The sequence below is a fragment of the Colletes latitarsis genome, chromosome 1 (genome assembly GCF_051014445.1).
Source record: "Colletes latitarsis isolate SP2378_abdomen chromosome 1, iyColLati1, whole genome shotgun sequence".
Lineage (NCBI taxonomy): Eukaryota > Metazoa > Arthropoda > Insecta > Hymenoptera > Colletidae > Colletes > Colletes latitarsis.
In genome coordinates this window covers 34,376,731-34,401,555 of record NC_135134.1, presented here as the reverse complement: position 1 = coordinate 34,401,555, position 24,825 = coordinate 34,376,731, and the positions used below count along the sequence as shown (strand labels likewise).

Here is a 24,825-nt window from a genome sequence, read left to right as displayed (position 1 = left end):
CTAAACCGACCTTAACTACTCCACAGTTACAATCAAACTATATAACTATACTAACACAGACAGTATTTACTGTCCCATTTATTTATTTGTAACAAGCACGGCCTCCTCGGTAGTATAGTGGTTAGTATCCCCGCCTGTCACGCGGGAGACCGGGGTTCGATTCCCCGCCGGGGAGAGTATTATTTTTGAATTTTATTGTTTATACTTAGTTTAAAGTTCTATTTTATTATATTAACATATAACTAACATCCTCCCCATTCCCTACCCTATCCTCCTTTCAATCACCACATAAGTATAGTTTTTCCCTCGTGCCGTTTTCTATACATAATCCCAATCCAGCTAACTATAAGAAATTTCTCTTTATATTACACTCACTGTAGCATTAAGTGCAGTAATTATAGTCTAGTGTTAAGACTACGCGTGCTCTGCGCTGAGCCATTAGTCTAAGTATATATTGTTTTAATGTAACCATTTGTACGTTTAGGTTTATTGTACCATTGTATATATATTTATAATTGTTCTGGCACAATAAACGTATGTTTTCAAAAAAAAAAAAAAAAGTGGTTAGTATCCCCGCCTGTCACGCGGGAGACCGGGGTTCGATTCCCCGCCGGGGAGAGTATTGTTTTTGAATTTTATTGTTTATACTTAGTTTAAAGTTCTATTTTATTATATTAACATATAACTAACATCCTCCCCATTCCCTACCCTATCCTCCTTTCAATCACCACATAAGTATAGTTTTTCCCTCGTGCCGTTTTCTATACATAATCCCAATCCAGCTAACTATAAGAAATTCCTCTTTATATTACACTCACTGTAGCATTAAGTGCAGTAATTATAGTCTAGTGTTAAGACTACGCGTGCTCTGCGCTGAGCCATTAGTCTAAATATATATGGTTTTAATGTAACCATTTGTACGTTTAGGTTTATTGTACCATTGTATATATATTTATAATTGTTCTGGCACAATAAACGTATGTTTTCAAAAAAAAAAAAAAAAGTGGTCAGTATCCCCGCCTGTCACGCGGGAGACCGGGGTTCGATTCCCCGCCGGGGAGAGTATTATTTTTGAATTTTATTGTTTATACTTAGTTTAAAGTTCTATTTTATTATATTAACATATAACTAACATCCTCCCCATTCCCTACCCCATCCTCCTTTCAATCACCACATAAGTATAGTTTTTCCCTCGTGCCGTTTTCTATACATAAACCCAATCCAGCTAACTATAAGAAATTCCTCTTTATATTACACTCACTGTAGCATTAAGTGCAGTAATTATAGTCTAGTGTTAAGACTACGCGTGCTCTGCGCTGAGCCATTAGTCTAAGTATATATTGTTTTAATGTAACCATTTGTACGTTTAGGTTTATTGTACCATTGTATATATATTTATAATTGTTCTGGTACAATAAACGTATGTTTTCAAAAAAAAAAAAAAAAGTGGTCAGTATCCCCGCCTGTCACGCGGGAGACCGGGATTCGATTCCCCGCCGGGGAGGATTTCATTTTTGCCATTTTATTAATGTTTAATAATATTATTTTACTACATTTTTGTTTTGATTATATAAATTTATTTTCTCTATCTTCCCTCTTCTTTTAGACACTATTGTATAGTTTTTCTGCCCTTTTCTGTACAAACTTTATGTAATAGATTAAGTTCGTTTTACTTATCATATTCCTTTTATTCCGCAATAAGTGCAATTAACTGGGTATACAAAAGTGTAGACTACGCGTATTCAAATAGAGTGTTTAGTCTGTAAGAACGAGCCACATGTTCCTATTTTGTACGTTTAAGGATTGTTGTATTGTTGAATTTGTTGTATATACAGGGTGTTCGGCCACTCCTGGGAAAAATTTTAATGGGAGATTCTAAAGGTTAAAATAGGACGAAAATCAGGAATACCAATTTGTTGATGGAGGCTTCGTTAACAAGTTATTAACATTTAAAGTTCCGCCTGTACTGAATTTTTTTCTACAAAATGCGCAGGATTTGTGGAGTATGTCTATTCACCGAAAAAATATATAATTAATGTAATAAAAAAAACATGTGCTTCAAACGGAGCGCGAACCAGCGTCAAAAAGTTTGCAGCGTATCCACAGTCAAGATACTTCTGCTGATACGTCTGAATATAACGCGTATAGCACCTTTAATTTGGCGATTTATTTTTGTTTTTCTATTCTATACACCGTTCTACTCAACATAGAATTGTTTAAAATCATAGAATATAGTTATCCATTAAAGGGAATACAAAAATTCAAAGTATAAGTTGCTTACCCTCGACGGTCTGGTGCGGCCATGAACGCCCGGCCGCCGAGGGGTGGAAACGGGGTCGCGGGCGGTTGCGAGTTGGGGCTCGCAGCCGCCACTAAACGCGGCCCCGGGACGGATAGCGGCGGGATGGAGTGGCCCCGTCCCGCCGCTATGAGGCAGTGTGTCTACTGGGGGGACCGATTGTCCCCCCGGGGGATGGGCGCGAAAGCGCGGGCACGGGGAGGATACCGGAAGAATGCTTCGAGCGATTCCCGGTATCCTCCCAAAGCGTGCCGAAGGGTCACCGTGGGGTTTTTAGTGGGTAGGTCCCGCGCCTGTCGTTGTACGGGTGCGGGGAATCCCACACACCCCTCCCACCTCTCCCCAAGGAGGTGGGAGGAAGTCTTTCGAAGATTTTCCCCACGACAAAAAAAAAAAAAAAAAAAAAAAAAAAAGTATAAGTTGCTTTTTTACGCGAAAAACGCCGAAAAAATCGGTTTTGGCTACTACGGCGCACTGCCAAAAAATTTGAAAAAATTCAGGAACATAACCAATGACAATATGCATTTACAGTAATTATATAAATTTAGTGTCTCGAAAGCTTCAATACGAAATCGGTATTTTTCTGCGTTTTCTTGCGTTTTTAATCTTTCACACCTAGGATTTGGAATCAAAATATCAGAAAAAATTATCAAACACGTATCTCAATAACCACAATACACCAGATTATTTTCATAATTTTCGTACTCGATTAAATAGGAGAAATACGCACAAATTCGCTAATCCGAATTTTCCCAATAACTACCCTTCCGAACAAGATAGAGGGTTGAAATTTAGAGCAGAATGTTTTTTTCTGATGCTCTATCGATAGATCCATCGTATGTCAAATTTGGTTCAAGGGCACATATGACTCCCTTAATTGGCTATACTCTTTGTAACGCGTATATCCCCACCCGGGCCGCGAACCGATCTCCGTTATGTCCGAGTCACCACGATCGGTAAATAACCGCACAACCGCTAGGAGTGCCCGCGGTATCGCAATTAATTATGAGCCGCGCGGATATTAAAAGCGGGCCACCGGCCGGAATGCGAGACTCGTCTCTTACTCACCAAAGCCTGATCTTGTGGTGGAAGATTTCGTAAAAGCAATTACGTGATCTACACAGGATCCTAAATAGTGGATCGATTCCGTTCCTACCGTTCATACCGTTCGTACCCGGAACGTACCACCAATGTAAGCCTTATGGTAACGTGGGTAGGGTATTGCAACTCTACAACCTAACCACCCCTCAGCCGCCCCCTAGAATCCCACCTATCTAGTGATCTTAAGTGCTGGATCGAATCCGTTCATACTGATCCAACCCAGGCCCTACCCAGTGTGGCCAGATCGGGCATAATTGAGTGCATCGAAATCGACAATAGTGACGACGAACTTCCTTAGCGTCTAACGGAGTGGTGGGGATAGCATGTATATACTACCGCACGAGCCACGTGTACGTGAGCTCGGCACTTCGCACAACTTCGGGAAATCGATAAAGAACGCTAGTGTGAGCCTTTCCTTCTTGCTCTTGTAAAAGGGAGATGGCTGAAATACGACCTCGCGATAATCGGTATACGATTCCAAGTCTCGACTGCCCCAGCATTTTTACTTTTCGACCTATGTAAGGTATAAGGAAAGTACCATAATGAGAGAAAAATTTCGAAAATTTTATTTAGCAGAAATACACGTTTTAGGACCCCTGATCATATTGTGACTATTAAAAAAAAAGAAATATTTTTTTTGTTGCTATGTTATTAACATGATTGCGTCTAAACGGCTGAATGAATTTCAATGTGTAAGCAATCGTTGGGGCGACCGCCGCAGTTGGGCGACGGATGTTTAGGTTTAAGAGATAAGAGGTATCGATTCCGAAAAGGGAGGAGAGCGGAACGATTCCGAGGAGAAACGAGCGTTCTGTTGGTAGTAAAATAGAACTTCTTACGAAAGAAGCATCTCACCGCCCTTTAGTTTTTTCACCCTTTTGTCCGTTATAATTTCAGAAGTGAGATTCAACTGAAACAAGTTTATAGTACACTACAGTTTTGTTTATTCGTGACTATACTAATTTGTTTATATAAATCTTAGTGACTTTTAGGAACAGTTGTGATAACGTTGTGTTGTGATTGCGTGTGAACATTTTGGACTTCTTGCGAACATCGGTTTATCTGACTGTTAGAAACGTAGAAATAGATAAATGCCCGAAGCGGGCCATGTGCTTCTGTTTAGCGCGTTTCCCCCTCTTAAAGGAGGATCGGCCAGGATACTTAGACAAAGGAGGGCCGTACTGTCAAGGGTGCCCTCACGATCCTGGTTCTCTGTCAGGGTACAGAATTGTATTGGCTCTTGCCGCGAGCAGACATCAAATACAGTTTTTAAAAAAGTCTACCGTGCCTTTATTTCTTTATTTAAACCGCCCGACCGCTATCCTGACCGAGATAACATACTTTCTTACAAATCAGAAGCGGGATAGACCGTGGTATACTAAACGCGAATACATTTTATTAGTGATATTGTTAAATACACCGTGCAAAGACACTAGGTGCGATGTGCCGTGTATAGACAATAGGAATATCACTAGTGGACAATAAGTGTATTTTAGTTCGTAGTTATATAAGACATAGTGAAGTTAAGTTTAGCGTAAGTGAACTTTTGTTATTAATCTAGTGACTCTAAGTACATATTATGAGTAATATGGACCGTGCATCGTGCAGCCGAGATGTGGATGCGGCATCGAATGGCGCCAGTCTCATGGAATCGCGCCTCCAAAAGCTCGAAAGCATAATGGAGGAGTTTTTGCGATAATCGCGCGCGCGATCGCATGCGTCCCGACGGCGGGAATCGCGTTCGCGTTCACGTCCGCGTTCACGCAGCCCGGCAAGCGATTTCCGCGGAGACGATCACGCAGTCCGCGAAGAAGCGAGTCGGAGTCGCAGAATGCCCGTCTCCATCGCGTGGAACGAGACCGTTCTCAAACGCGAAGTTCTGCGTCACGTGCGAAATCTCCCGGTTACGCACGCCCGGGGGACGAAAATTTAATCCCCATCTACGACCCGTCGAAAGAAGATCTTTCGATAGAAAATTGGGTTCGTCATGTGGACGACTTGGCAGCCCGATTCGCATGGGACGACCTTAGTGGCATGCGATTGATCGCGACAAGATTGCAAGGACATGTCCGCCAATGGTATGATACACAGATGCGAGTCGCGACCACGTGGGCCGAAACGAAGGTGTTTCTCGTCGCTCAATTCCGGCGAACGATGCCATTCTCGAAGTTACTGAGAGAAGCGGGCCTATATGAAGCGAAACCCGGACAGGCCCTGGGAGATTACTGCTTCCAAAAGATGAATTTGATCAGGCGGTTGGACATCAACCTGAACGATGAAAAAATTGTCGACATGGTCATTTTCGGAATACCGGATGAGGCGATCGCCCGAACGCTGCGATCGACGAAGTATTCGGATCCCAATGACTTATATGCGTCCATGTGCACCATGGGTAGCATGCCCGGAAAAGAAGATTGCGGAACAATCGGCAAATCATACTTCGTCCACCAACCGCAACGAAGACAAGCGACGGTGCGAAGAACAAAACAGCGATTACCTGTTTTAACTGTGGGAAAATGGGACACCGTGCACGAGAATGCCGAAAGCCAAAGACGGAATGCAGCATCTGCAAAAAGTTCGGTCAGCGACGAGAGAGTTGTCCGGAAAAAGAGAAACGTCAGGGTGGATCGAAAGCGTAAGGCTTCGATAAGCATCAGGAGGGACTTTGCCCGGCGACCAGGCAAAATCCGGCGAGCGAGGGCAACAGCCTAAGCACCTGATGAGGGAGAAGGACGAAAAGGGGTCACCTAACACCATTCCAACGGGAATGACCCAAGAAAGTTATCCTTCGCGGACACGACGGTATCTTAGCGAGGAAGGGCGTTGAGCCAAACGGACACGTACGGTGTCGAAGATGCTGAGTATTAGGCAGATATCCTTCGCGGGTACAATGGTATCTTAGCGAAGAAGGGCGTAAGCCAGACGGACACGACGGTGTCAAAGTTGCTGAGCATAGGTACGCAGGTACCTTAGGCAAATATCCTTCGCCAGGTGCAACGGTATCTGTGAGGAGAAGGACACCGAACCAGACGGACACGAAGGCGTGTCTCAGACAGAGTGGTTGTCAGTAAGGGATACAACGGTATCCATAGTTGATCGTGAGTGATGCAACAGTATCATGTCACGACAACAACCTCTTTATTTTCAGAGAAAAGCAAAGGATTAATTTTATTGTAAAGTCTGAGGGCAGACTTGATTATCAGTATGGCCGAATGTTAGAAACGTAGGAATAGATAAATGCCCGAAGCGGGCCATATGCTTCTCTTTGGCGCGTTTCCCCCTCTTAAAGGAGGATCGGCCAGGACACTTAGACAAAGCAAGGCCGTACTGTCAAGGGTGCCTTCAAGACCTTGGTTCTCTGTCAAGGTACAAAATTGTATTGGCTCTTGCCGCAAGCAGATATATAATACAATTTCAAAAAGTCCACCTCGTCTTGATTTTATTTAAAACGCCCGACCGCTTTCCTGACCGAGATGACATACTTTCTTACATGACACATTTTGAAAATGACCACCGGACAGAAACAGTCACTAAGTGACTTCAATATTCTTGAATTAAAAGAAATGTTGCGAGAACGAGGTCAGTTCATCACTGGCAACAAAGGCGAGCTTATCGCTCGTTTGGTACATTGTGATCCTGAAATTGAAAATCGATTGAGTGGGAACGTTGAAGAGTGTTCGCAAGAAGAATTAAGGAATCCGGAGGCACTTGGATCAGGACAAGCAGTTACGGCGACGCCTTTGCAGAGCCATCAAACCTTGCGGCTGGGTCGAAACGAAAATTTTCCAGGCGAGTTGGAATTATTACGCAAAGAGAGAGAGAGAGCTGTTACAACGGGAAATCCAGATTTTACAACGGGAAAGGGAGTTATCTGCTACGCCCCGATCTGACGTTAGTTCTAGCTCAACGATCAACGTTCGAACGATCGCAGATTTGCTAAATGAATTCTCGGGGGAAAATGATAATTTTCCAAATTGGAAGAGACAAGCTGAATTGCTGCAAAACACCTACCATCTGGACGAAAATTCAATGAGGATTTTGATTAGCCTCAGGTTGCGAGGCAAGGCTTTAAAGTGGTTTCATTCAATATCGGATCACTTAGAAATCCCAATAGCTACACTGTTTGAAAACATGCAGCGACTTTTTGGTTATAAACCTAATTGATTAGCGCTCAGAAGAGAATTTGAGAAACGTGTGTGGCAACGGTCCGAAAATTTTGCGGACTATTACCATGATAAAATTTCGTTATCCAACAGACTCACGTTAGACTCGAGAGAATTGGCGGATTTGATTATTGAGGGCATCCCCGATTACCGATTGCGAGACCAAGCTAAAATGAATCGGTTTCAAACGGCAGACGACATTTTGGAGGCTTTCGAGACAGGACACTTGAAGATGGATTGCAAGAAATCAATTTGTCAATGGGATTCATGCTACACGTGTGGTGATACTACGCATCGAGCACGGAACTGTCCACAGAACGTTTTGATAAGGAAGCCTACACAGTCGTTTACTCATCTGCTGCAGCCCAGTTCTCCAGATAATCCATTCATGGTACCCGTCAAATTTAGTATTACGGACATACACGGTAAACCTTTTCATTACTCATATGAGGCCATTCTTAATTCGGGATCACCTATAAGCTTAATTAAAACGAAGGCATTACCGTTGCATACATACTTACCAATGATCGATAGTAACCGTAGTTATTATGGTGTAAACGAGTCCCCATTAATTATTAACGATATTTTTAGTAGCGAAGTTAAGAACAATGGTGTTGCTATATTTATGAAATTTTTCGTTGTTCCGGATCAGACCATGTCCTATACTGTTTTATTAGGCAGAGATTATATAATGTCCCCTACCATAAAAATTTCACTAGGCTGCAAATTTGATATTGAAAATGTCGCTTCGAGCAATAAAATTGAGGATATTGATTGTTTCGAGCACCAAATTATGCAAATAGACTGTGTCGATGAAAACCAAAGTTTACGATTAAATATCGACCCCACCATTGATTTTAATATATCCGCCAGAGTACAACAACTCTATTATGAGGAATTAATTTCCTCTAGGAGTGAGGAAACAGCTTCAAACTGTATGGAAATGTTCATTTTTGTGAAAACGGAACAACCGATTAGTTTTCGACCTCGGCGATTATCTTATGCGGACAAAGAAAAATTGCAAACTATTTTAGATAATTTGCTGGATCGAAAGATTATTAGACCTAGTAATTCACCTTATGCAAGTCCCATTGTTTTAGTTCGGAAAAAGACGGGGGACATACGGTTATGCATAGGTTATAGAGAATTGAACAAGATACCTATTAAGGACAATTTTCCGACTTCATTGATTGATGATTGTTTGGATCGTTTACGTGATAAAAAATTTTTCACAAAACTAGATTTAAGAAATGGATTTCACCACGTAAGAGTAGCCGAATCGTCAATTAAATATACTTCGTTTGTTACACCCTTAAGTCAATTTGAATATTTAAGAATGCCTTTTGGTCTAACCAATGCATCACGAGTTTTTCAACGATACATTAATACCATCTTTTCTGACTTAATTCGGAAGGATCAAGTTTTAGTATATTTAGACGATATTTTAATTGCCACTGATACAGTAGCAGAACACCTGAATATTTTAAAAAATGTTTTTAGATTGGCCTGTCGTTATAATTTAGAATTTCAGTTGGATAAATGTTCGTTTTTCTACCGATAAATAACATACTTAGGGTATTTGGTTGACGAATCGGGAATCCGGCCAAGTATAGAAAATGTTGAATCCGTTTTAAATTGTCCAATTCCGCGAAATATTAAGGAGATACAACGATTTGTATTTTTAGCTTGTTACTTTCGGCGCTTTATTCCACAATTTTCTATAGCAGCAAAACCTTTATACGACATGTTAAAGAAGAATGTTAATTTCCGTTTTGGTCCTCAAGAAAACAATGCTTTTGAAACTTTGAAAAAATTACTGGCTAGTCAACCAGTACTTGCCATATATTCACCACACTTACCGACAGAATTACATTGTGATGCCAGTACTACGGGTTTTGGTGCAGTTTTGATGCAGAAACAATCGGACGGAAAACTTAAACCGGTATTTTACTTTAGTAAGCGAACAACGGTAACAGAATCGAAATATCATAGTTTTGAGTTGGAGTGTCTAGCAGTGATTTATGCCATTAAGCGGTTTCATGTTTATTTATCGGGCATCCCTTTTAATGTTAGCCAAACAAAGCATCAATCCACGCATTTCTCGTTAGGCGATGTTTTTGATAGGTTTTCTCTTAATCGGTATATACTGGTCTCCTATTCTGATGGAGAGAGATACTATATCTTGCCGCTTATACCATCTCGTATCTTCTGTTTCCTGTTTATATCAAGGTGCGATAGGACCTCGCATAAACACAAGGGGGATATTAGTCTCCAACGTCACAGTTCGTTAGCTCTTAGTTTTTCTGTTCGATTGCGGTTTAGTTCTCTTGTAAGAGTCATACAGAAAGGGTGTATCTTCCAACGTGTAATAGAAATAAAGTATAAGGATTATTGAAAGCTAAATCTGAGTATTCTATTTCATAAACCAATTTCTAATAGTTTTTACAAGAATATGATTTCGAAATTGAACATCGATCCGGGTCTAAGATGTCGCACATAGATGCATTGAGTCGTTGCCACGCAATTTTAATATTAGAAACAAACACTTTCGAGCAAGTTTTTTCCTTCAAGCAGTCACAAGACCTGAAAATTCGAGAATTAAGACAAAAACTAGAATGTGTGAAGGACAAATATTATGAATTACGTGACGGTTTAGTGTATAGAAAACTAGGTAATAACAAATTGTTATTCTTGGTACCGGAAAGTATGGAAACTAACGTTATTCGAGCTTCCCATGACGATTTAGGTCATTTTGGTGTTGATAAAGTGGTAGAAAATATTTCTAGAATATATTGGTTCCCAGATATGAGAAAAAAGGTCAAAGATCATATAGGAAATTGTTTAAAATGCATTGATTTTTCAAATTCTAGTGAAAAGTCTGAAGGATATTTACATAGTCTCGATAAAGATAATCTATCATTCCAGACTATACATATCGATCATTATGGGCCTTTAGAACGTTGCGGTCGAGGATATAAACATATTTTATCTATAGTTGATGGTTTCACTAAATATATCAGGTTATATCCGTGTAAATCCACCAAATCTGAAGAGACCATTCGTCATTTAAGAGAATACTTCCGGTATTATAGTAAACCTAAACGTTTGGTAAGCGATCGAGGAACATGTTTTACTTCAGGATTATTCAGAGATTTTATGCAAGATGAAAGTATAGAACATGTTCAGGTTGCTATTGGAACACCTCGTGCTAATGGTCGCGTGGAACGGTACAATCGTATTATTAATCCTATGTTAGCAAAATTGAGTATAAGTCCGGGAAAATGGGATTGAGTACTAGAGCTCGTAGAATTTTCAATAAATAACACTGTTTGTCGTTCAACAAATGAAACTCCATGTAAACTGCGTTTTGGAAGGAACCAGTTCGGAATAATAAACGATAAGCTACGAGTAATTCTTGAAGCACAGAGTGAGGAGGAAAGAGACCTGGTAGCAATACGTAATGCAGCTACACAAGTTATTCAAAAAAATCAACGAATGAATGAGCAAATTTATAATCGTACACACAAAAAAGCAACTATATACAAAACTGGTGATTACGTTATGATATGGAATCGTGATGTTACACCCGGTACCAATAAAAAGCTGATCCCGAAATTCCGAGGCTCATATGAAGTAAAAAAGGTTTTAGATAAAGATACGTACGTTGTGGAAGACATTGATGGATTTCAATTGACGAGGGTTCCATTTTCAGGAATCGTTGGACCAGACCAGATGAAATCATGGATTCATCTTTAGACTAAATAGTTAGAATCAGTTAGCTAGTTATATAAGTTTACATGTCATTAACTATATGTTATTAATTATATAAGTGTTGGATGACCAATAGGCCAAACATCGATAAGTCATCGTCTGTTAGTCACAAGGCCCGTTTAGTCACTAGGTCTAAGGGTCCTCCGCCCCTACTATTGCTAAGACATATACATAGATATCTCCGGACCACAGGGCCCGGAGAGCTCAGAGTTGCCCAAGAAGTCTGCGGGTGTTAACGCCTTGTCGAAGAGTCAAAAGTCGATTGCAAATTCCGTTATTCTTCATAGTTGAGTTCGGCGCGAGTTCAATGTAAATGAATAAACTCTTATAATACGAAAGGAGCATTACTTGACCACCCGGATTCCAACATAAAATTTGGTGTCAGAAGTGGTATTGCGTTCAACAATTACATAGTAGTTGTTTAGTACGGAGCATATTCCGCACTGCGTGTAGTTGCCAAATTCAGTTGGGAAAATTGAACGCAAAGAAGAATTTCGTGAAGAAGAAGCCACAATCCGATAAGGAATCACTGGATCGAACGACCCAGTACCGAGGGTAGGCAGCAGTGGAAGACGGCAGCAAGGAACTACACTCCGGTAGAGGATCTCTGGATCAAACGAGCCAGCACCGAGCGTAGACAACACCGAAGGGAAGCAACGTAAGTACCATCCAGACTTGCAACAAATCTTGATTTCCAACTATTATCCCTAAATCCATATCGCTCTACACATCATCATGAATAACATAGAAACGACAGTACACTCCGCAGAGCAGTCTCCAACTCTTTCATTAGAATTTCTAATTAAACTAATACCGGATACGTTCGACGGTGATAGATATTAACCCTTTGCACTCGAGGGCTCCGGAGCGGAGCCATTTAAAATTTGTCTTCAAACTCGAGGGCTCCGCTACGGAGACAATGCAAATAATTTTCAGTTTTTAACATAAGAACAAAAACAAATCGTAAAAACTAGTTGTAGGATGTTGCGCTGTTGGTGACAAATGACGGTCGCAGCTCGCGGATTGTTATGCTCTCGATAACAGCAAATAATCGCGGTTTGAGCAACATTCTGTTGTCCGCACTTGGATGCAAGTGAGTTAAGTCCTATTATTTAGTAGTAGAGTGTATCAGATTCGAGTTTATCTGTTGTTTTTATATTTTGAATTCATATTTATATCCCCGATATGGCAAATAAAAGAAAAATTTGTGAAAATTATAGTGATATTGAAAGTAGTAGCGATGAATTAGAATTTGAAGTTTATAGTGAACATAACAAATAATATAGACGCTCTTACCCATGATAACGCAGACAATATTGAACTAAACCATGAATCCGATTCTAATGATAGTGATATATTTCCTGTTGTGCGACGATACATACCGAGAATTGAAAGTGATATTGAGGGATCTGAAAGTGATACCGGAGAAAATGTAGAAGACACAGCAGATTCAACTGGAAATGACGAATGGATAGATGTTTCGGAAGTGGATAATATTCCATCTCCTATGGATTTCGATATTTCACCTCGAATTGCCGGACCACAAATTTCCAACGATATAAAAGAACCATTAGATTTTTTTCGATTATACTTTACGGATACATTGATTGATTCCATAATAAAAGAGACAAATGATTACGCAAATTCAAAACTGCGAGGAAAGCAATTGTCAAAGAGATCAATATGGAATACATGGAGTGATGTTAATCGGAAAGAATTTCTGGCCTTCATTGGAGTGATCTTGAATATGGGAACCATGCCGGTTGCAAATCTCCAGGAATATTGGTGTACCAAATTCACCAGTAAAATTCCATTCTTTTCAGACGTATTTACCCGAGATAGATTCCAACAAATATTTTGGATGCTTCATTTACACAAAAATGCACCAGTAGGCAGAAATACATGTTTAAGGACCCGCATTCAAAAGGCTAATAACTTTTTACAATACATCAACTCAAAATTTTCCGAACATTTTGTACCTTATCAGTCGATTTGCGTTGATGAATCCATTATAAAATTTAAGGGGAAAATATGTTTTATGACATATAATCCAGCTAAACCCACTAAATGGGGAATTAGAATTTACGTTCTGGCCGACTCAAATACCGGTTATGTTTATTCGGTTTTGCCTTATTACGGCAGTATTACTTCTGAAAATCTCATAAGACCTGATCTGCCTGTCAGTTCCAGAATTCCCTTAGACCTGTATAGAAAACTATTGGACAATGTTCCTAATGCTAAAGGTTATCACATGTATACCGACAGGTATTATACCAGCATACCCCTTGCTGAAGAACTGCTAAAAATGAATTGTTTCCTCACCGGTACAATAAAAACAAATAGGAAATATTTACCAATGGTAATAAAAAAACCGCAATTTGTAAGAGACAGAAAAACAGTGGCTTACAGAAAAGGCAAAACCCTAGTTCTCGCATGGAAGGACAAAAGGATTGTAACTTTGTTAAGTACTCGTAATGAAGCGGGTTTGATATCGGTTGATAGAAGAGTACGTGGTGGTGAATTAGTCAGAATACAAAAACCTAAAATTGTTATTGATTACACAAAAAATATGCGTGGAGTAGATCGGGCCGACCAATATGCTGCAACATATTGTTTTTTGAGAAAATCCCTGAAATGGTGGAGGAAATTATTCTTCCGGGGGATGGAAATGTGTACAGTAAATTCATACATATTGTACACTTCTGTTGAAAAAATAAATAATTAAAAACCAATGTCACATTTGAAGTTTGTAAAATTGTTGGTGGACCAATTGATTGAGAATTTTCGACAAAATAGCACATCTCGAAAATACACTTACACACCAAATACGGAGGGCAGGCTCAACAACCACCTACACATTATACGTTCTGGAACCAAGAAAGATTGTGTAGTGTGTTCCAATAGAAAAATTCCGGGTGAAAGACGGCAGATCCATTATTTTTGTGATACCTGTCTAGAAAAGCCAAGATTACATATTGGCAATTGCTTCGAGAGGTATCACACTTTGGACGATTACAAAATGTAATAATTTTATAATTTTTTGTTTTTTTATATATCATAACATTTGTATTCATAAACAATTAAAAAAATAATAACATACAACGATGACTTTTCTTTTAATGCGAATATCATTAACTTACATGTGAATATGATCTTTTCACTAAAATCGCTTCGAGTTGCTGGTAATATGAATGAAAAAAAACTTCGAGTGCAAAGGGTTAATTGCGCAGTTTCATAAAACAAGTAGATGCAGCTTTTGAATTAGCCAAACCGTTCCAATTTCAACCGCTCTTGTTTTATGTGAAAAGTAGGATCTCAGGAAAGGCAAGAGAACAAGTAGATGTACATTGTAATTTAACGACATGGCCAGAAATATCTGAATTGTTGATAAGTATGTATCAGGACAGAAAAAGCCTTGATCAATTATTAGAGGAGCTAAATAGTATGAGGCAGGAACGCAACGAAAATGTTAGTCAATTTTATCAACGTCTTGAAGAATTAACTTCAAGAATTTTAGGAATTCTTCACTCATCTGACCTAATGGTTGATACACTCTCGGGCAAATCGGCAATGATTAACGATATCACGCCAAATAGATTCGTATATCACTCGCATCCACAGGTATCACAGATGTTGAGATATCATGATTTTAGAACAATTAGTCAAGCTTTCTCGGCGGATTCCGTCGTGAACCGTCATCGAGTAAGGACGTGTTTACGAGTTTCGTCTCTGCGGTGTCTCTGTGTTCGTGGCTGAGTGAGTGTGACAGCTCTAGTGTTATTCGCGAGTGTAAACACACACACATACTTTCAACCTCCGTGTTTGAGCACGGTGGAGCGTCGTAGCCTCTGATTACAGGAGCTGGCGCGAGGCACATTCCGATACACCATGGCTTCATCTACACAGAAAAATTCACTCCCTGTTTCTTATGCGCAAGTAACGCAAAAGTTCTTGTTTCCTACTAAGGAGCAAGCAATAATCCTTGACGCTATTGATGGAATCACTGTGCAGGAATATACTGTTGCAATCGCAAGTTTAATTGGACCCAGTAGTATCAGATTTGTCTCCAGGATTTCTCAAGGGCGAGTTTGTTTGTACCTCAGCAACAAAGAGTTAGCAGATAAACTCTCAGACAACCAAACTAAAGTCGTTATTGGTACCCACACACTGACGATCAGACCGCTCATCTCCAAAGCCAAAAGGATTATTTTGTCAAACGTTTGCCCTATAATTCCACACGAAGTCATTTTAGAAGAACTTAGCAAAATCAATATCTCTCCTGTTTCTCCAATCAGCTTCATTAAAGCAGGAGTTATTGGTCCTGGCTTTTCTCATATTTTAAGTTTTCGGAGGCAACTTTATGTGAATCCTGAGGAGTTGCACAAAGTTCCGGAATCAATATCCATAACCTATGAGGAAACGGTATACTGGATTTATTTGTCTACCGATAAAGTATCTTGCTTTTTGTGCAAGGAGGAGGGGCATCTCGCTAAGTTCTGCCAAAAGGTGATCGCTCCAGTCGAAAACTCCTTTAAAAACACCCAGGATAAGGAGAACGCTACTCAGGAAAGTGTTATTCAGACCCAGGATCCGGATTGTTCAATGTCACCTCCTCCACGTATTAAACGACCTCTCTCCGTATTAACGAGCTCCAACGATAGTAATCGTTCATCGATTAAAGAAAAAAAACTAAATCGTGTTGTGAAGCCGTCCAAAAAATCAAAAAATCAACCTGACGCGGGAACATCTATGGAGGAAGTTGCAATGCTTCTTTCACCAACTAAAGAATTTATCGAGGAAAATTCCCAAAGATTTCCAATTGACATGAAGAATATGACAAAATTTCTAGTCTCAAGCTTCGGGAAGCATGATGTCCATTCTATAGCCTTGAATTACACCGAAGATATCCCATCCTTGATCAAAATGTTATCCGAGGTCGGTGCTCGTCTTCCCGGTAGGAGGCTTAGAGGTCGTGTGATTAGAATCATGAATCGTCTCTCCAACCCTGAAATACGAGAATCTTCCACTGATGACCTCAGCTCAGTAGAAGATATGGAATTATCTTAACCTTTTCTACGCAAGTGAACTAATTATGGAGCCCATCTCATTGAAGATCATTTTTTGGAACATAAGAAGTGTAAGACAACGGGCTGAAGAGATCGAAACCATCCTAAAGGACGTGGACATCCTCATCTGTGTTGAAACCTGGTTAGCGCCGGGCAGCACCTTCAGAACTTTTCCAGGTTTTCTCACGCTCAGGAGAGACAGAACCCACGCTAGAGACGGGGGCATTTTGATGATCATTCGTAAAAGTGTTGCTTACCGCGAAATTAACAATCTTCAATCTCCAGATGATTCCGTAGAGCTGTTAGGCATTCAGCTAAGTCATCTTAATCCACCGCTCGATCTTATAGCTTGTTACAGAACTCCTGGTCAATCTCTCACGCAAATTCAATGGGATCTCATTTGTTCGAATGTTGCAGCAAATGAAAACTGCATTTTCATGGGAGATTTTAATGCTCATAATACAAATTGGAACTGTAACTATACGGACTCCAATGGTTACAGATTAAACAATTCCATAGATGCTCATGACCTCTTTTTGCATAACAATAATTCTCTGACACACCTGGATTTGTACAGGAACAATAGATCCAATCTTGACTTAATCTTCTCAACTATAAATATTTCTGATAAGGTAAATGTGGTTGTGGGTGATGAAACCTTGGGTTCTGATCACTTTCCCCTATTAGTTACGTATGATACAGAAAGATATTTCTACAAGAAACATTCGTTTAAGTTGAAGACAGTCAGAACTGATTGGAATAAATTCAAATGCGAACTAGATTCTCAGTATTCCAAATTTTGCACTATAGAATATGAACAATTAGAGCCTCATTCAAGATATGAATTCTTTGCCGATGTTGTGACTGATTCCATTGGGTCGAGCACTCCTACCAGAAAGAAAAAGACTAAAACAACAAATTATGGTCAAACTCGATACTCGAATCCAGTTTTTTGGTGGGACTCGGAGTGTGACAAGATCAAAAGACTTCGCCGGGGGTCATTTAAAAAATGGGAACACACCGGAAATTTAGAAGATCTAATAAACTACAAAAGGTACGCAGCATTAGCAAAGAAAACTTTTAAAAACAAGAAAAGAGAATGTTTTAAAAAATGGGCGGAAAGTATTAGTTTTCACACAAATCCAAGTTATGTCTGGGACAAATGTAAAATTCTTAAAAATAAGTGGGTTAGAGTTACCTCCTCGACTAATTTTGAAAATTTACAGCAAGGCATTGAACGTGATCAAGCCTTAAACAAGATTAGTCCTCCTTGGGTTCAAACTAACCCTGAATGGCTTCCTCTATGTGACCAAAATGACTTTCTAGACAGCCCATTTGATCTAGTGGAACTCAACATTGCCCTTGACTCTAAAAATTCTAAGTCGGCATCCAGTATGGACGGTATAGATTACGAAATTCTCAAGAACCTTCCGTTGAAATTCAAACTTCTTCTCTTAGACATATTCAATTCTATGTATACCATGAATGATTTCCCCCTAAGCTGGAAAAAATCCTTTGTCCACTTTATAAACAAAGCAGAAGGCAACGGCTTGCGCCCCATCTCCCTGACGTCGTGTTCGTGTAAACTTTTTGAGTCCATGATCAAGGGCAGAATGCAGTGGTGGGCGGAACATGATTCACTTATTCCTCCTAGTCAACAAGGCTTCAGGAGGGGGAGATCCTGCTCTGATAATTTAGTTAATTTGACTCTAAAAATTGAGGAAGCCTTTATGGGAAAAAGTGAAGTGTTAGCTGCCTTTCTGGATGTTCAGGGCGCATTCGACAATGTTGATTGTAATATCTTATTGGCGAGACTGGCGGACTTAGGTTGTCCTAGAAATCTGCTTTTGTTCATTAAGTTTTTGACACACGAAAGACAAATCTATTCGGCGACCTCTCCATCTAAGCCCAGGCTAGTTTTCAAGGGTGTTCCACAGGGAGGAGTGCTCAGTCCCTTGCTGTATTTTCTGTATGTTTCAGACATAACTAGAAATGTACCTCGCAATGTTTATGTATCACAATTTGCGGATGATATCGCAATATATGTGAAATTTAAAACAGTCAAAAGAGCCCAGAGTACATTAACAAGTGCCATAAACGTAATCAGCAAAAATCTCCACCAAATTGGGCTAACTCTCACTCCGCATAAAACCAGACTAATCCGTTTTAACAATAAAAAAATATTGCCAGGTACTACACAAATTAAACTCCGTAATTGCAATATAGTTTCTAGTGAATCTGTTCGCTTTTTAGGGATTGTCTTTGACTATAGACTTCTGTTTAAAACGCATATTGATTTAGTCATAAAGAGATGTTCCAGAGCTCTCAATATAATCAAATATCTTCGTGGTACATGGTGGGGGTCTGATCCTGAAACACTTATCACGCTATACAAAAGCTTCATTCGTTCCACTATAGATTATGGCTCCTTTATCTTTTTCCCCTCTCAAAAATACCTAACCGCAAAATTGGAAAGCATTCAAAATACCGCGATTAGGCTTGCCTTAGGCTACCGAAAAACTACTCCACTTAATATCTTGATAGGAGAATCAAAACTGTCTCTGATTAAAGAGCGCGCTTCCCAGCTATGCTACTGTTTCATGGCCAAGGTCTTAACAAACCGAAACTCTCTCACCCTCAGGGCCATCAAGACTTATTATAGTTTGCACAGAAGCAAAAGGACCTCAAGACAACGCAGATTGCTCTGTAAATGCATCACGTCTGCTCTAGAACACAATGCATCCAACATTCGGGAAACTAATATCTACTGTCACGATTATAAAACTTTCATAACCTCAATCCCAATTGATACCAAACTGGGTACTGATATAAAAATCACAAATAGCGCTCAGAATATTCTTCAGGATGCATTTGGGAATAGTAACTGCTCCACTATTTACACTGATGGTAGTAAAATTTCGGGGGGCAATTGTGTTGGTTCGGCTTGTATCTGTCCTGAACTTAGCCTTGAAATAACTCGCTCCATTAACCCATCTGCATCTGTCTACACCGCAGAATGTATTGCCCTAAATGATGCCTTTGATATTGCTCTGGAACATCAACATCTCAGTTTTCTCATATTCTCGGACTCTCTCAGCGCGCTCCAGGCCTTGGAAAGCACCAAGGTAGATATTAAAACTAACCCATATATCCTTGAAATCAAGAGAAAATACAACTTGTTGATCAATAATGATCATAACAGTTTTGTTAAATTGTTTTGGATTCCGTCGCATATCGGAATTCAAGGCAATGAAAATGCGGACAGGGCAGCTAAGTCGACAACGTCAATGAACATTATAAATATTCCTGCGGTTCCTTACACTGATTTATTTGAGAAGTTCAAAAAACAAGCTAAAGATCGTACTTTCAAAATTATAAAAACCCAAGGTTTCTTTAAGGGAAAAAAATTCTTTCAAAAATTTTTTAATGAAAGCTCTGTTCCCTGGTTCGCCCATTTAAAACTAGAAAGAAGCCTTATTGTTACAATTAACAGAATGCGTTCCGACCACTATAACTTGGCTGCTTCACTAACGCGCGTAGGCATTATCAATGACAGCCAGTGCAAATGCAATCGAGACTGTGAAACCCTTGATCATATAATATGGCAATGCGAATTGTATAATCCACAACGACGCAAGCTAACAAATGCCCTACTTAGTATGGGCCTTCAACTACCTCTTAATGTAGACACACTCATAGCGAAGCCAAATATTGAAGCCTGTGTTAGTATTCATTCTTTTTTCAAAAATTGCAATCTGCATGTTTAGAGTTAACGGACATTGTTACTGTACTCACTTGTATTACTAGTGTATTCTCCTTGTATTATTTATGTATTCTATATCATTGTACCCACTTATGTTATTCCTGTAAAGCGAAATAAACCCAGAAGGGTTTCAAATGCTTAAATAAAAAAAAAAAAAAAAAAAAAAAGCTTTCTCGGCCGTGGTGTGCGAAGAAAAAGCGCTACGCTTAACGTATACCACGCAAACTTGTAGAGTCTGTCATAAGAACGGTCATTCTAGTCAAGAGTGCTATAGGAACAAAAGGCCACAATTCGCATCTACCTCCAATTACAGTCAATTCCAAAACACTAGTCGAACTTCACATTACCAGAATCCTGTCCCGAATCGCGTGTTCCGTCCGGTCGGCTCGGGTTTTTCTGTTCGTTTATGGTGCCAGATGCGGAAACTTGACTTTGTCGAAAAAGTCTTCGAATATTCCGCATCTGGCAAATTTCATCGTAAAACGTTTAAACAATTAAGAAATTCGAAAACGCAAGGCCCAAGTTGACCGACGAAGGGCTGTATTGTCCCGCGGGTGGCATGGTCCTCTACAACGACCATCGCCAACTCGTGGAACAATACAGCCATAAAACAGCTGCAACACACGTGTAGCTACGCGTTAATCCGGAGTCCCGTTTCTTCCTCGGCAAAATTAACGGGGCCTTCGACTTGGGGAAGGAAACCTCGGTCACCCTCGTCCAGGGTGACCTGGGACTTCTCCTCCACCACGATCGGATGCGAGGGAGGAGTTTTCTGCCCAACGGGGCAGGAAAATCGATTCGCCTCCCCCAAGTCGATGGCCAATCGAAATTCTAGAAAAGTCAACGCGAATTGGTTGACAAACCTCTAAAACCGCGTTTCGGAGGGGGTTCGTGCTGAGGAGGAAACGGGCTCCGAAATCTTCGAACACTCGTCTGCGAACCTTAGAAGGAATCGGTCAAATCTTCAAGTTCAAACGTAAATTCAGATCACGTAAAACAGCTTCCGATCAGAACTAGTCGTTCAATATTAATTTGGCGAGCGACGGCCAAGAACCGCGTACCACGACGGTTAAGAGGGCCTTACAACCCCTCAGAAAATAAAAGAATTTTCACGCGGCTACTTGTCCAGTACCCGACGCGACGGTACGCTACATCGCGTTCCAGCTCAGAGATTGAATAACACTCATAATCTAAATCTGCAATGCAACTACTGCAAAAAATTCGGTCACGTAATAAACGAATGTCGAAAGCGCGAGTATACTAATTCTAGGCGACCAATTCAAAACCGACCCTTAACTAGCTCCTTACCTGAAAGGCGAAATGTGCATTTTGAGCAGCAAAATTTTCGCGATCTCCAACAACAATCCAATCCTCCTATCATGAACAGACAGAATCCGCAATTAACAGCGAATACCATCAACCAAGTCAGCCAAGATTTCGAAAAGTTCATAATATAACAATTTTTCATTCCTCCGATTCTAATGAACTTAATTATGTATTGTTCGAGTCGAAACAAGCGAATTCTGAGGACAAAATCTTGAAATTCTTAGTCGATTCCGGTGCTTCTATTTCGTTAATAAAAACTTATAGCTTAAACGATTATAATATCATCGATCCAAACCCAATATCATTGAATGGCATCTCTCTAAATTCTCCAGTTGTAAGTCTAGGGCAAACAAAAGTTGAGCTTAAAATTCGCAATCACATGATTGATACACAATTTCATGTAATAGATTCCCTTACGAATATTCCTTTCGATGGATTGTTAGGCAACGATTTCCTTCGTTCATTAGACTGTAAAATCGATTATAAGCTATCAACAATCTCTATCTAAAACATTCCATTCCCAATCCCATTAGGTTTCAACGTACCACAAGCATTCGCATCCGAAATAACTTTAAACCCAAGAACCGAAACAATTATTTTTATTAAAGTTCAGAACCCATATAAATTAAACGAAGGGATAATTTCGTCTCACGAGCTAAATTCAAACCGCAATATACTTATTCCTAACGCAATTGTTAGGGTAATCCGCAGAAATCAGGCACTAATTAGTATCGCAAATACGTCGCATTTTAGTAAACGCGTCCCTATTCCAGAGTTGTCATTAGAACTCGTACCGCGAGAAAGAAGAATTTATCAGCTAGCTCCAGATCAAAGTGACAATCAGTTAGATAACAGATTACGAGTCCTAAACGAACATTTAAGTCTGAGTCACTTAAATCCCGAAGAACAGTCATCGATAAGATCTATTTGCAACGAATTTAGCGATATTTTCATTTACCTACTGACGCACTGACGAAAACTACAGTATGCACACACGAGATTAAAACGATAGACGAGCAACCCGTACACGTTAAGAATTACAGATATCCCGAAATACATAAAAAGGAAGTCGATAAACAAATAGAGATAATGTTAAATCAAGGAATAATTAAACCATCGACAAGTCCGTGGTCTAGCCCTCTTTGGATAGTTCCAAAAAAACTTGACGCGTCCGGTGAACGTACATGGCGAATAGTGGTCGATTATAGGAAGCTGAATGAGAAAACTATTGGTGACGCGTATCCCCTCCCAAATATCGAGGATATTTTGGATCAATTAGGACATGCGATATACTTCACTACACTAGATCTCGCGAGCGGCTATCATCAGATCCCTATAAATCCTCAAGACGCACCGAAAACCGCGTTTAGTACTCCGAGCGGGCATTATGAATTCACTCGCATGCCTTTCGGACTTAAAAATGCTCCGGCTCAATTTCAGCGCATGATGAATAGTGTTCTGTCCGGGCTAAATAATCGTCAATGTTTAGTTTACATAGACGACATGATTATATATGCCTCGAGTTTAGAGGAGCATAATAGGAAATTAAAAAACATCTTTTCCAGACTTCGTGAGAATAACCTCAAGCTACAGCCAAGTAAATGCGAGTTTCTAAAAAAATCTTGTAAATTTTTGGGTCACGTAGTTTCAGAGAAGGGGGTAGAGCCTAACAAAAAGAAAGTAGAAGCAATCAATGATATGTCGCGTCCACTGAATATAAAACACATAAAGATGTTCTTGGGAATGGTTGGCTATTACCGTAAATTTATTCCAAATTTTTCCACTATCGCGAAACCCTTGACGATGCTATTAAAAAAGGATCAAGTTTTTATATGGTCTCGTGAACAGGAAGAAGTGTTTAACAGGTTAAAGAAGGAACTAATAGAAAAACCCTTGCTCCAGTACCCCGATTTCTCGAAATCTTTTATTCTAACTTGTGACGCGTCTAATGTAGGAATTGGAGCAGTACTCTCACAAATAAAGGACGACAAGGACTTCCTAATTGCTTATTATTCACGTACCTTAAACAAAGCAGAACAGAATTACTCGACAACTGAAAAAGAGCTACTGGCAATTGTAAATTCAACAGAACACTTCCGACCTTACCTATATGGACGTACGTTTACGATATACACAGACCACAGACCGCTACAATGGCTATTTAATTGCAAAAATCCGACGTCTAAATTAGTTAGATGGCGATTACGCTTAAATGAATACCAATATGAAATTAAGTACAAACCCGGTCGTGTAAATTCCAATGCAGACGGACTTTCGCGTCTCCCTTTAAAGCAAGAATCAGTAAATATTAGTATTCAAAATCAAGTTACCTATCAGGATTTCATTAAATTCCATTATGAGAATCAAGAGCTAATAACGTATGAAAACGAAACAAAATCATTAACTAACATCAAGGATCCTATAATATTATTATGGTCGCAGGACTTAGATGAAAGCAATCAGTTTTCCGATTATATTCTTTCAAATTTTGATGTATCTGGAATAAAGCCTAGTATTAATGGGTTACATAAACTTGAAAATAAGACTCAAACAGTATATTTGCCTTTCGCGATGAATTTACATTTTGACAAACTCGAATATAAGAACATATTTCCAGCTTTAGTGAATCTAAAAGCAAATGTGCAAGACACAAAATTCGTTTTTATACTTCCGGAAAAACACCCTAATATCAAAACAACCCTTTTATATGAAATGTTGAGGTTCATTTTTTCAAAGTCCGAAATCAAAATTCTTAACAAGTCCAAAATTATCCCTAAAACTCGGCAGGAAATAGAAAAAATACTAGAGGAAAATCACGACAGTAAATTATCAGGACATAGTGGATTTCAGAGAACATATTCAAAAATCAAAGAAACGCATCACTGGCCGGGAATGAAAACAGATGTAAGGAAATATATTAAACAGTGTAATTCGTGTCAGCTAAACAAAACTAATTTTAAACCAACGAAACAGCCAATGGAAATTACCACAATCTCAGAAAAACCATTTGATAGATTAGCCATTGATGTAGTAGGACCATTACCCTTGACGGAACAAGGAAATAGATTTATTCTAACAGCTCAGGATGATTTAATGAAATTTTGTATCGCACAACCTATTCCTAACCATGAGGCCGAAACAATTGCAAAAGTGCTAACTAAAATATTTATGCATTATGGTATACCTAAATCATTCTTATCAGATCAGGGGCCTGATTTTATGGCCGACTTAATAAAAAATCTAAGTAATCTTTTTAAAACCAAACACGTATCTACTACACCCTATCATCCCCAAACAAATGGTGCACTTGAAAGATACCATCTAACAATAAAAGAT

The 24,825-nt window shown here is 39.5% G+C and overlaps 1 protein-coding gene and 1 non-coding gene across 5 annotated transcripts in view; one reads left to right on the top strand and one right to left on the bottom strand.

Moving 5' to 3' along the window:
- Nucleotides 1-24,825, bottom strand: part of Ppt1 (Palmitoyl-protein thioesterase 1) — a 482,953-nt gene that overhangs the window by 48,394 nt on the left and 409,734 nt on the right. The window lies entirely within an intron of this gene.
- On the top strand, nt 104-175 carry Trnad-guc (transfer RNA aspartic acid (anticodon GUC)). The gene has a single exon. It is a non-coding gene; the product is annotated as a tRNA-Asp (tRNA).